Below are 14,559 nucleotides of genomic sequence, written 5' to 3'. Positions count from 1 at the left end.
GGTCGGGAGTGCGCCTCCGGCGGCACGCGTTCGCCCCCTATTGGCTCGCAGGCGAGTGACGTACCCATATGTCACTTTGCCTGCACGGGGCTGACTGCCGCAGTATATGTACTTGCGGCGGTCGGCAAGCGGTTAATGACCAGGCCATATTTTGCGATTTGGCACTGCATTACTTTAACTGACAATTGCGCAGATGTGCGACGCTGTACCCAAATAAATATGATGTCCTTTTTTTCCCCACAAATAGAGCTTTCTCTTGATGTTATTTTTTGCACTATAAACAAAAAAAGAGCGACAATTGTAAAAAAAAAAAAACAATATGTTTTACTTTCTGCTATAAAACTTTTCCAATAAAAAAAAGTAAAAATCTAATTTTTTCATCATTTTAGGCCAATTTGTATTCTGCTACATATTTTTGGTAAAAAAAAAAATCCCAATAAGTGTATATTGATTGGTTTGCGCAAAAATTATCGCGTCTACAAACTAGGGGAAATATTTCAAGATATGTCATTTTTATTTATTTTTTACTAGTAATGGCAGGGATCAGCGATTTTTAGCGAGACTGCGACATTGCGTCGGACAGATCGGACCCCTAACTGATATTATAGACACTTTTGGGGGTACCAGTGACATTACTACAGTAATCAGTGCTAAAAATATGCACTGTTAGGATCCTTTCACACAGGCTTTCCGCCAGGCGGACTCTGTTTTGCTCAGCGGGGATCGACAGGTTTGTCTCCGTTTACTTTGCAGAGACAGAGCTGTCAGAGCCCCGCTCTCCTCTATGGGAGATCGGATGAAAACGGACTGCCTGACGGTTTTATCCGATCCGATCCTCCAGACGGATGAAAAATAGGGTTTCCATCCGTCTGGATTTCACGGACAGGATTGGATCGGGTAGCAGTGTGTGTCAGCGGAGAGGTCACTACTGACATCCGCTGCTCCATAGGGATGCATGGAGCATCCAATCAGGTTTTCAGGCGGACTTGATCGGAAAGCCCGTGTGAAAGGACCCTTACTGTACTAATGACACTGGAAAGAAAGGGGTTAACACCAGGGGCGATCAAAGGGTTAAATGTGTGCCTAGGGAGTGCTTTCTAACTGTGTGGGGGTTGTATTCACAGGATGAACACAGAGAGCTGTGTTCCTAAATAGGAGGATCCCTGTGTTCATCACTGAGAGAACAGTGGTCTGCCGTGTTTACATCGGCAGACCACCGTTCTGTTTCCATGGGGAGCGATTGCGGGTGCCCGGCGGATATCGCGTCCGCCGGACCCGCTGATTGGCTTCCACTATGTCCAATAGGCGTGCGTGCACCCCCCCCACTAGCTGTTTTATGAAGCGATGTACAGGTACGTAATTTCTCGAAACAGAGACAACCTGCTGCAATAAAAGTACGGCGGCTGGTCGCAAAGTGGTTAATAAACTAGATCCCATGAAGCCTCAATGAAGATACAGCATAACATATACACAGTGCATAATATGGAAAGAATGTGTGGAACACAATCGTCATGCAAGCTCCAGAAAACCTTGGTTGTTTTCCAGAGAATGTAGATATTATTGGATAAAGTCCCAGAGATGGGTGACAAGTCCAACAGAGCATACAAAATAATATAGTAATCAACAGCAGTATTGGGACGCCTGCCTTTACACACACATGAACTTTAATGGCATCCCAGTCTTAGTCCGTAGGGTTCAATATTGAGTTAGCCCACCCTTTGAAGCTATAACAGCTTCAACTCTTCTGGTAAGGCTGTCCACAATGTTTAGGAGTGTCTATGGGAATGTTTGACCATTCTTCCAGAAGCACCTTTGTGACGTGGACAAGAAGCCCTGGCTCACAGTCTCCGCTCTAATTCATCCCAAAGGTGTTCTTTTGGGTTGAGGCCAGGACTCAACCAGGCCAGTCAAGTACCTTCAACCCAAACTCGCTAATCCATGTCTTTACCTTGCTTTGTGCACTGGTCCAAATAATTTGGTGGAGGAGGGATTATGGTGTGGGGTTGTTTTTGAGGGGTTGGGCTTGGACCCTTAGTTCCAGTGAAGGAAACTCTTAAGGTGTCGGCATACCAAGACATTTTGGACAATTTCATGCTCCCAACTTTGTGGGAACAGTTTGGAGATGGCCCCTTCCTGTTCCAACATGACTGCTCACCAGTGCACAAAGCAAGGGCCATAAAGACATGGATGAGCGAGTTTGGGGTGCAGGAATTTGACTGGCTTGCACAGAATCCTAACCTCAACCCTATAAATTGGGTGGGCCAACTCAATATTGAACCCTACGGACTAAGACTGGGATGCCATTAAAGTTCATGTGCGTGTAAAGGCAGGCGTCCCAATACTTTTGGTAATATAGAGTATATAGCAATGGATAAATTGAGGGCTACCTAGGGGTAACCCATTCCTCCTTAAAGGTGCAGGAACATATCAGAAGCCAAGCACAGCACAACTCAATGACAGCTGTTAGATGAGGACTATATTAAATGTAATTCAAAAGTGGGAATTGTTTTTTATTACTTTATTTAGGTTCTTCAAATTTCACATGTTGCTAGGGTAGAAGTAATGAGCTGTCATTGAGTTCATGACGAAGTTGTGCAGACTTTATTTTGGTACACACTGTACTGTAAAGAGAGATTTCTTTATCCATTATTTATGTGGTATAAATTATTTTATTTGTGCAGCACTTCTTGTACCCACTGCATTGCTAGTATTTTTTATTTTTAATGTTATATCAATTGAATATATATGAGGACTGTACTGAAAGTAATGTAAAAGTGGGCATAATTTTTTTTTTAGTACCTTACATAGGTAATTTAAATTTCACATGTCAGTAGAGTAGCTCTTTCTCTATATCAGGGGTGTCAAACTCAATTTTATTGCAGGCCACATTAGTATTATGGTTGCTTTTAAAGGGGCAGTTGTATCTGTAAGACTAGATGTCCAAAACCCCCCACCTCCCCTTACATCAGATGTCAAGTAAATCCCCCACCCTTCTTTATATTATAGTGCACCCCTCTTTCAATGTGAAAAAATGTGTTAATGATGTGCAGTAGCCTCTAGCAACCAATGGGTGAGCAGTAATAATGTGCAGTAACCTCTAGCAACCAATGGGTGGGCAGTAATATTGTGCAGTAACCTTTAGAAACCAATGGGTAAGCTGTAATGATGTGTAGTAGCCTCTAGCAACCAATAGGTGAGCGGTATTATTGTTCAGTATCCTCTAGCAACTAATGGGTGAGCGGTAATGATGTGCAGTAACCTCTAGAAACCAATGGGTGAGCGATAATGATGTGTAGTGACCTCTAGAAACCAATAGGTGAGCGGTATTAATGTGCAGTAACCTCTAACAACCAATGGGTGAGTGGTAATGATGTGCAGTAACCTCTAGTAACCAATGGGTGAGCAGTAATAATACGCAGTAAGCTCTAGCGACCAATCAGTGAGCGGTAATGATGTTTAGTAGCCTCTAGCAACCAATGGGTGAGCGGTAATATTGTGCAGTAACTTTAAGAAACCAATAGCTGAGCGGTAATGATGTGCAATAACCTCTAGCAACCAATAAGTGAGCAGTAATGATGTGCAGTAACCTCTAGCAACCAATCAGTGAGTAGTAATGATGTCCAGTAACCTCTAGCAACCAATCATTGAGTGGTAAGGATGTGCAGTAACCTCTAGCAACCAATCAGTGAGCCTGGACCAATTAGTGAGTGCGGACCAGTTCTTTATGTTTACATTAGTAAAGTTTTTTTAGATAAAGCCAGCAATAGAAGAAACTGACCGAGATTTGAACAATGTATCGGCAAGCTGAATGTACCCAGGTTGATCAAGCTAACAGTGCCATGGTAGTCCATTGAGAACTACAAGCTGGCAGCTGCTAAGGCTGTCGAGATTTGAAGTTTTCCATTCACAGAACACTGCAAATGAGTGACATTGCCTGGTGGGTGGAGCCCTGCACGGTCACTCTGTTTTCAAAAAGTGACAGCTAGTATGTCACAGGGAGAGGTGGCAGTGGGAACATGTTACTTGTTTCACCCTAAAAACGGGTGAATATATACAATTTTACCAAAGGTCAACTAATCCTTTAACTTACATAGGTCACTATCCACTTCCCATCTGCCCAAAACCTAGAAATGGCAGACGGGAAGCAGCGCCAGTGCGGGTTAACGTACCTGTATATCAGCCCGCATCAATGGCTCCTACACGGTTCACAGAGCGTGCACCCAAGAGCCTGGTGCTCTGTATGTCCCCCAAATCATCCTGTGTCTGAATCATCACATGGTCTTGTATCATGTGATTGCTTTGTCCAATATTATATTGTGTTTTTGTGCATTAAAATTCATTAAAGTGTATTTTTTCCCAAAAATTTGCGTTTGAAAAACCGCTGCACAAATACCGTCTGACATTAAAAAAAAAGCAACACCCACCATTTTATTCTCTAGGGCCTCTTCTTAAAAAAAATATTTAATGTTTGAGGGTTCTACATAGTTTTCTAGCAAAAAATGATGTTTTATACATGTAGGAGTGGGATTTTAGAATTGGCCCAGACTGGAAATGGTTAAGGTGCTTATTGGATGCCAGACTCCTCTGTCTGGCAAGGCTGTGAAAAAATATCACACATGGTACCCCCTCAATCGGGAGGAGTAGCAGAATGTGTTTTAGTGTGTAATTTTAAGTATGCCAATGCTATGTGTGAGAAACATCTCAAAATTACTACTTTGTGTAAAAAAAAAAAAAGAAATATATATATATATATGTACAGTATATATTCAATTTCTTTCTGCATTTTCCAAAATCTTGTGGCAAAAATGAAGTCTTCAAAAGACTCCCGTGCCTCTAAAAAATACCTTGGGGTGTTTACTTTCCAAAATGGGGTCATTTTGTGGGTGTTTCTTCTATCTTAGTGCTCCAGGGCCTCCAAAGATGTTATAGTTAATCAGGAAATTAGATGTGTAGTTTATGCCCCTAGAAAGTCTGAAGGTGCTCCTCTGGTTTTGGGTCCCTGTGTGCACAGGCTTTGAAAAAGTCTCACATGTGTTATCGCCACACTCAGAAAAAGTAGCAGAATGTATTTTGCGGTGTATTTCCAAGTATGTCTTAGCTGTTTGTTACAAATATCCTATTAATTGACAATTTCATGTAAAAAAAAAAAAAATGTTTTCATTTTCTTTCCTACATTTTCCAAAAACTTATGGAAAAAAGTACTTTCCTGACAGACTCCATGGCAGCACACGTATGGGTAGGCTCCGCCTCCTCTCCTACCCTATAGGACCCCACTCCCATAAATCTTTGCTCCATACCAGGAGCCGTGTTCCTTTTTCGTCCTCCTCCTGCGAGAAGGAAGTCTTACCTTATAGGACGTCTATCGGTTTCAGGCGAGCTGGTGGCGTGTGGACCTTGTTGATGTCGGATGCCTCCTGTTTTATGTCCAGCAATCTCGATATTTATCGGGTGGACCCGGGCAATATTATTTTAAAATGCTGAAGATGCCGTAAATCCTGAATGAGAGGTGGGCTGCATTGATGGCCAATACGTCCTTGCTATTGAGCGGATAGGCCCTGGTGCCCTGTCACACACGCATGAATTCATCCAGGCCTGAGACTGTTCGGTTATCGTCATGGTGGTAAAGTATAAAACTTTCTTTTGGTTTCATTGCATTTCCTGTTTTCTGCGGTGGAGCGCTCCTGCGTTCCAGATCGTCGCTTAGGCTCCTCCCCCTGCCTCGCTGGACCTTCAATTGGTTGTCCAGGATGAGGCTTGGCCCTGGTATCGTCTGCGCATGCGCGCGCATCGCTCCCGATCTCCTATGACGATATTGCGTCGTTTGGGGCGTGGCTTTGCGGCGCCCGGGAGATTTAAGCAGCTGTCATTCCTGTTTACAATGGGATGTCTGCGGGCGTTGCGGTGGCTTCCCCGTGCTGTTTCTCTGCTCTTCAGCGGTGAGTCATGCTTTGATCCAGGTGCCATTTGGGGTAAAAGGGTTGGTGTGGAGACGAAAGTCAGTACATGTATGCTTACTTTCTTCCTGTGCAGGCTTTTGCTTCTATCTGCAAATGGATGCTTCACCACCCCCCGGTGGCCAGTCCCTGCGCAACAGGTGAGCTAGTTTTTCTTAACCCTTACCTGCTTGCGTTGGCTGGTGGAATGGAGCCTAAGTGTGTTTTTCTTTCCCTATTTAGCCCTTTTAGGTCTGACCAACGCCCTATTTCTGGATCAAAGGATCGTTCTCCTTCAGCCCATCGGCATTCTTCATCAAAGTCTGGTCATAGGTCTAGCTCCAGGTCTAAACGACATGAGCACACTTCCAGTTCAGTCGCTCCGCGGCAATCCCGCCATTCTGACCGCAGTTCAGGGAAATCATGCTGGGGCTGTCGAGCCCATATCCCTGAGGATAGATCCCTATGTGATACCTGTTATTCCAGGGTTTTGAGGGAAAAGCAAGACACTGCACAACCAGTGGAGGCTATGGTCAGGCGGATTGTAAAAGAATCCCTTAGAGATTGGGATTCGAGCAGGCTTTCGGGTCACTCTTCAGAGGCTCCTGGTTTCCTCCCAAGGGATGAAGTGGAGCCAGGTACCTCACAACCAAGTCGTCTGTCAGAAGATTCTACAGACAGTGAAGATGATTTGGCAGACCAGAATGTAGGTTTTGAACTTGCTATGGTCCCACCGCTAGTTAAGGCGGTTAAGGAGGCATTAAAATGGGAAGATCCAGCTGAGTCCCCAGCTAAACAGAAGAAATACTTCAAACATCTCAAAAAAGAGCGTTCCCATTTTCCCCTCCTAGGGGAATTGGGAGAAATTATTACAGACGAGTGGCAGGGAGTTGAAAAGAGAAACTCTTTGTCATCTAAGGTCTCCAGAATGTATCCCTTTAAGGATGATAAGGTGAAACATCTAGACTCCGCTCCCACGGTGGATGCGGCCTTGATGAGGTTGGTGAAACACGTAACCTTACCATTGGAAGACTCAGTCTCATTCAAAGACGCTCTTGACAGGCGGATTGACACAGATCTTAAGAAGATTTATCTCTCCGCAGGTATGGCGTGTAAGCCGGCTCTGGCTTTGGCAGCCACATCCAAGGCAATGGAAGCCTGGGTAGACAGCGTGGAGGCTACACTTCAGAGTGTCTCCGAAGAGGTGGCCAGGAGTTCAGCCATTCAGGAGTTGAGACTGGCAACGGCTTTCTTGGGTGAGGCATCCATTGATATAATCCGCTTGGCGGCGCGGGTCATGCTGTCCTCTGTCACGGCCAAACGCGCCTTGTGGTTGCGCCCCTGGTTGGCCGACCCTGCCTCTAAGCAGGCCTGGTGCAAAATTCTCTTTGAGGGTTCCTCCCTCTTTGGTAATAAACTGGACAGTGCTATTACCCGTGCCACTGGTGGTAAATCTGGTTTCCTTCCCCAGGATCGCCGGTTGATAGATCAGAGAAGACCTCAAAACAGACAAAATCCTGATCGTGCCAGAGAGGCCCGTTTTTACAGGCCCGGTCGTGAGTTCAGGAAGAACTGGAAGCGCCCTCAGTCTACAGGGCAGAAGTTCTCCAAAGGAAAATCTTCAGCAAGCCGAGAGGCGACGAAGTCTTTTTGACATCGAACCTGTCCAGACGGTGCGGGTAGGCGCACGCTTGCTTCAGTTTGCGCACGTCTGGGCAGCCTCGATCGAAGATCAATGGGCCGTCAGAACCGTATCACACGGACATGTGTGGATTTTCGACAGAAGCCCCATTCTTCGCTTCATTCCTACGGCCTTACCCCGTTCAGAAGAGAAGAAGTCAACTCTTCTTACATATGTAGAATCCCTGGTTGCCCAGGGTGCGGCAGTGCCTGTCCCAACCGAGGAACGGTTCCAAGGCATCTACTCTCCGCTCTTCATGGTCTTGAAGAAAAGCGGCTCTTGGAGGCCGGTTATAGACCTAACACACCTAAACACCTTCATCAAGAAAGAGAGGTTCAGGATGGAAACACTTTTTACAATTCGGCAAGTGGTACAGCCAGAGGATTGGATGATATCCATAGACTTGAAAGATGCCTACTTTCACGTCCCAGTCGCAGCAGAAATGCAAAAATTTCTCCGATTCGCAGTGGGTCAGGTGCATCTTCAATTTACCTGTCTCCCTTTCGGGCTTACCACATCACCTCGAATCTTTTCCAAAATCTTACTGGCTGTAGTAGCCCTGATCAGAGCAAAAGGGATTCGTCTTTACCATTACTTGGACGACTTGCTCCTTCTGTCAGAACATCAGGATCAAATTCTGCTTCACAGATCTCAAGTAATTTCCACCCTTCAAGAGTTCGGGTGGCTCCTGAATTTGGAAAAAAGTCATCTGGAACCCACGAAGTCGTTGGTCTTCCTAGGGGCCCTCTTCAACACTTCCAGAGGCACTATCTCCCTTCCATTAGAGAAGATTCCGACAATTCGCAACAGGATTCGTCCGGCATTATCAGCCTCTCATCTCCGGGCATCCCAGTGCATGAAGATAATTGGGACCATGGTTTCCACGGCTCCCATGGTGAAGTGGGCACAGTGGAAGATGAGGCCCTTTCAGATGGGATTCCTCCAACAATGGAATTTCGAGAATCCAGAAGTCCTCATTCGGATAACTACGTCCATGAAGGACAGCTTAACCTGGTGGCTTCAGCGAAAGAATCTTTTAAACTGCCATTCAATCGTTCCAGCGTCCTGGTTGGTCATGACCTCGGACGCCAGCAGGACGGGATGGGGAGCGCATTGCCTGTCGGAGGTGGCCCAGGGCAGATGGGACTTCCCTACATACGGGGTGGTCTCGAATGTGCTGGAGCTTCGGGCAGCGTTCTGTGCTCTCCAGGCCTTTCAGCATCTGGCGACCGATGCCTCGGTCCTCCTAAGACTGGACAATACGACAGCCGTCGCCTACATCAAGAGACAAGGGGGCACCCGCAGTCCTTCTCTTCTGAAAGAAGTGAAACCTATTATGGATTGGGCTCAAAGACATCTGTCCAACTTGTCAGCCGCCTATCTTCCGGGTGCCCAGAACGTCCAGGCAGACTTCCTCTCAAGGTCTGCTCTGGACAACAACGAGTGGTCACTCCATCCAGAGACCTTCATATGGGTCATGTCTCTAGGTTACCATCCAGAGGTAGATCTGTTCGCATCTCCAAGCAATGCCAAACTGGAGAGATTCTACACGAGGTGGCGTTATCCCCAGGCCTACGGGGTAGACGCCCTGACGGATCATTGGAATTTTCAAACGGCCTATGCGTTTCCTCCAGTGCCAGTCATCTTCAAGTTTCTTCACAGACTCAGGACAGAGAGAGTGCAGATCATAGCGATTCTTCCCTTCTGGCCAAAGAGACCGTGGTTTCCTCTGTTGCTCCAGCTGAGCTGTCGGGACCCGATACCTCTGCCAGTCAGGCCGGACCTTCTGTCCCAAGGGCCTATTCTTCACCCCTGCCCAGCACAGCTTCATCTCATGGCATGGCTGTTGAGAGGGAAAGATTGAAAGCGCTCGGTTGTCCAAACGAGGCAATCGCTACAATGATGAGTGCCAGAAGACCCGGCACAAACAAGGTCTATGAAAAAATCTGGTCCAAGTTTAAGGATTATGTGGATAGCAGATCTAGCTCTGTCTCTGACCCAGGAATCCAGGATATTTTGGGCTTCCTCCAGTCCGGTCTGGACCTGTCATTGGCAGTAAGCTCCCTTCGGGTCCAAATTTCAGCCATTTCGGCCTTCACTGGGACTGCATGGGCGAAACACTCCCTGGTTCGCCAGTTCTTCAGAGGCGCTACTAGGTTAAGACCTCCTAGAAAGCCCAGGTTCCCTAAGTGGGATCTTCCTACGGTCTTGGAGTTTCTTTCCTCACTCACCTTGAATCAGAAGGATCCATTCTTCCTTAAAAACATCTCCATGAAAACAGCCTTTCTGGTGGCTATTACTTCGGCCAAACGGGTTTCTGAACTCGGTGCCTTGGGTTACAAGGAACCATTCCTTACGTTTTTCCCTGATCGGGTAGTATTGGTTCCGATGCTTGGCTCCAATCCGAAAGTAATGTCGGTATTCCATGTCAACCAGGAAATTGTCCTACCCACGTTCAAATCTCAAGATGAAAATTCTGTCCATCCTTTGGACGTGGGGGAAACTCTTCGGCTATATCTGGAGACTACAGCTCCTTTCCGCCAGTCAGACCATCTTTTTGTCCTCATCTGTGGAAAAAACAAGGGCAAACAAGCTTCCTCAAGATCTATAGCAAGTTGGATAGTTCAGACCATCCAGTGGGCATATAAAGCCAAGGGACTGGCTCCTCCAGAGGTGGTGACAGCTCATTCCACTAGAGGGATCTCTACGTCGTGGGCAGCTTCTCTTCATGTAGCTCCTGACGTGATTTGCAGAGCGGCTTCTTGGTCATCAATTCATACCTTTATGTCGCATTACTGTGTTGAACCGGCTTCTTTATCTTCGGTCAACTTTGGTTTAAAAGTCTTGTCTGTTGACGGTGCAAATTAAACCTTTTTCTGTTAAACCAGCAGTTACCCGCCCGGGTGTGTATGGCTAGTTATTTCCCATACGTGTGCTGCCATGGAGTCTGTCAGGAAAACGGAAAATTTATATCAATACTTACCGTAATTTTCCTTTCCTGATGGACTCCATGGCAGCAGGAGTCCCCTCCCATCTGCTGGAGTAGTTCTAGTTATGGAACACGGCTCCTGGTATGGAGCAAAGATTTATGGGAGTGGGGTCCTATAGGGTAGTAGAGGAGGCGGAGCCTACCCATACGTGTGCTGCCATGGAGTCCATCAGGAAAGGAAAATTACGGTAAGTATTGATATAAATTTTCAGTTTTTTCAAAAGAATCATTATATCTTTCAGAAAATACCTTGGAGTATTTTACTTTCCAAAACTGGGTAATTATGTGGGTGTTTCCACTGTCCTGGTGCTCCAGGGCCTCCAAAAATGTGATAGGTAGTCGGGAATTTAGATGCTTAATTTATGCCCCTGGAACGTCTGAAGGTGCTCCTTAGATTTCAGTCTCTTTTATTAATTTAGGCTGTGAAAAAGTCTCACACACATGGTATCCTCATGCTCAAGAGGAATAGCATTTACATAGCAATAAAAAAAAAAAATCCCAGGGGTGATTAAGTACCACCAAAAGAAAGCTCTATCTGTCTTTAAAAAACTATAAAAATGCAATTTGCGTACAGTGTGTCATGCCTGGGTAATCGTCACTCAAAGCGTGACAGGGCTGAAAGCTTAAAATTGGCCTGGACTTGAAGTGGCTAAAATTTTACATGTCGGTAGGCTAACTCTTTCTTTATAGTAACTCTTCTTATTCTCTTCTTTTTTGTGACTGGGCCATTCTAACACATGAATATGCTTTGATGTAAACCATTCCATTGTAGCTCTGGCTGGATGTTTCGGGTCGTTGTCCTGCTGGAAGGTGAACCTCTGCCCCAGTCTCAAGTCTTTTCTTATAAGATTGCCCTGTATTTGGCTCCATCCATCTTCCCATCATCTCTGACCAGCTTCTCTGTCCCTGCTGAAGAAAATGGTGTGTTCAGGGTGATGTGCAGTGTTAAATCAAACAAAATATTAACCACGCTAAAGTGAAAATTATTAATATATAGCAGCAGCTTCCAGTGTGACAGCACCAAACCAAGTAAACTAAGAAACAAGCCGCGCTAATTGACAACAAATAACAATATAGTGACGATGAATCAATAACACTTGATATGGTGAAAGATTGATATATAAATAATAATTAAATAATTAGTAGGTATTAATAATATATATAAATGTAAGCTGTGTATGTGAAAAGTCCAAAAAGTCCCAAGATCCGTGAAGAACAGATCCAAAACTATAACACCAAAAAGTGCTGTATCCACCACCAGTGAGTGATCCTCCTTACCAGATAAATGGTAAAATTGAGCCTGTAATCTCCCAGATCAGATGACCAGCAAGGAATCAGCCCAAAAAGATCTCCTCTTGGACCACAAACACAGATGCTGCCAGGAAATGATGTTGCTAGATATACCATAGGGGACATCCAGGAGCCTGCCCTCAATGACCACCATGTCTCGCCACCATAAAAGGAAAATAAATATGCTCCATAGTGTAAAACCGTAAAGCTTTATTAAGTAATTAAAAGGGTTGCACTCACATAACATGCAGAGTATAACGCAGATAAAACAAATGAGCCGCCGGTCGGTCGACTCTTCCGCCCGTCCTTACTATCTGGAACGCGGGAATGACGTCAGCACACCGCGTTCCGACGTACGTTTCGTCAAAGAATGACGTTTTCAAGGTACAGTGTTAGTTTTCCCCTACACAGCGTTTTGCTTTTAGGCCAAATTTATTTGTAAAACATTTTGAAAACCATTTATAATTTTCCTTCCACTTCACAATTATGTGCCACTTTGTGTCGGTCTATCACATAAAATCCCAATAAAATACATTTACGTTTTTAGTTGTAACACAACAAAATGTGGAAAATTTCAAAGGGGTGTGAATACTTTTTCAAGGCACTGTATCTGCAATGAAGAAAAAGAAGAAGAATTATTATAGAGAAATTTGAACCATCTTTGTAAGTTAATAAACAATTATGCCCACTTTTGTATTACGTTTAGAACAGTCCACATATATACAGTATATATATATATATATATATATATATATATATATACACAGTATATCTATATCTATATATATCTATTTAGATCTCTATATAGATATATATATATAAATATATATATATATATAAATATATATATATATATATATATATATATATATATATATATATATATGTATTTGCGGCACAGCACTGTTACGTTAACTAATATAGAACAGTATACATATATACAGTATGTATATATATATATATATATTCAGTATATATATATATATATATATATATATATATATATATATATATATATATATAAATATATGTATATACTGTATATAAATCTCTATATATATATATAGATCTCTATATAGATATATAGATCTCTATATAGATATATATTTGCGGCACAGCACTGTGTTACGTTAACTAATTGCGCGGTTATGCAACGCTGTTACCAAATAAGATTAAGTCTCGGTTCACACTAGGTCGCTCCGACTTCGGGGGCGACCTGTGAAGTCAGGTGCACCGCGACTTCGGCGCGACTTGCACGGACTTCATATAATGAATGTCTATGCAAGTCGCTCCGAGGTCGCCCCGAAGTAGTACAGGACCCTTTTTCTAAGTCTGCGCGACTTGTGTCGCTCCTATTAGAATGGGTCCTGTAGCACTGCATGGACCGCGCCAGACCGCGACTTGTCAAGTCGCCTGACAAGTCGTGGTAGTGTGAATGGACACTTACAGTATCTCCCACAAAAGTGAGTACACCCCTCACATTTTTGTAAATATTTCATTCTATCTTTTCATGTGACAACACTGAAGAAATGACACTTTGCTACAATGTAAAGTAGTGAGTCATTACTTAACATTGTAGCAAAGTGTCATTTCTTCAGTGTTGTCACATGAAATTACATAATAAAACATTTACAAAAATGTGAGGGGTGTACTCATTTTTGTGAGATACTGTGTATATATATATATATATATATATATATATATATATATATATATACATATATATATATATATATTCAACTGATATGACTCATTAATAGTGAAAAACACTAGCAGTATAGTAGGTGCAAAAAAAGCTGTACAAAGAAAATACTTTCTATGAGATAAATAATGAATTTAGAAATCTCTCTTTACAGAACATTGTGTAAAAAATATAAGAATAACATATATAGAATACTAATATGACTAACAGTAAAAAAATATTACAGCAGCTGCAAAATTATTGCAACACAAAGAAAATATTTTCTACGAGATAAATAATATGGAAACATTTTAAAAAGCCACCAAATGCTTATTATGTAACTGCAAACATCAGCTGACATTAAATTAAAACAGAGAAAATTATTTCCGTGATTTATTAACAGTAAATCGGTGACAAAAAAAAAAAGAAAAAGTTCTGCGAGATAATTTATGATCAAAAAATAAATGAGTATTATTCCACAGATATGAACATACTAACAGTTCAGCAGGTACAAAAAATGCTGCACAAATACAATAATTTAAGATAATTATTGGGTAAAGAAATCTACTGTCAGTACAGCGTGTGCTAATATAAAAGAATGGAATATAAAGAAAACTGATATTATTAGTAAAAATACTAAGGGTACAAAAATATTGCTACGCAAAGAAAAATATTTCTATGAGATAATTAATATGGAGAGATTCTATAACATAGAATGTAAATAATTGCCAAGGTAAGATGGTGTCCAGTGAGTGTATTGAATCCTTCTGGTTGTTGGGCCACTCATTAACATACTGGTTGGTGAAGAGGTTCAAAGTGGAACTGAAATTAGAACGAAAACTCAGCAAAGCCCCCCCCCACCCATGTCTTCCCCAATATTTAGGATAAAGTTAAAAAAATAGTTCTATTCCAGCAGCCTCAGATCTGCACCACTTCCCATTTACCACCTGTGTGCAATTCTGCCCCTGTGTTAGTTAGCTGCATA

This window comes from Pelophylax lessonae, assembly GCF_965119305.1.
Source record: "Pelophylax lessonae genome assembly, chromosome: 9".
Classification (NCBI taxonomy): Eukaryota; Metazoa; Chordata; class Amphibia; order Anura; family Ranidae; genus Pelophylax; species Pelophylax lessonae.
The sequence above is the reverse complement of the archived record's forward strand: the minus strand, read 5'-3'. Positions refer to the sequence as shown.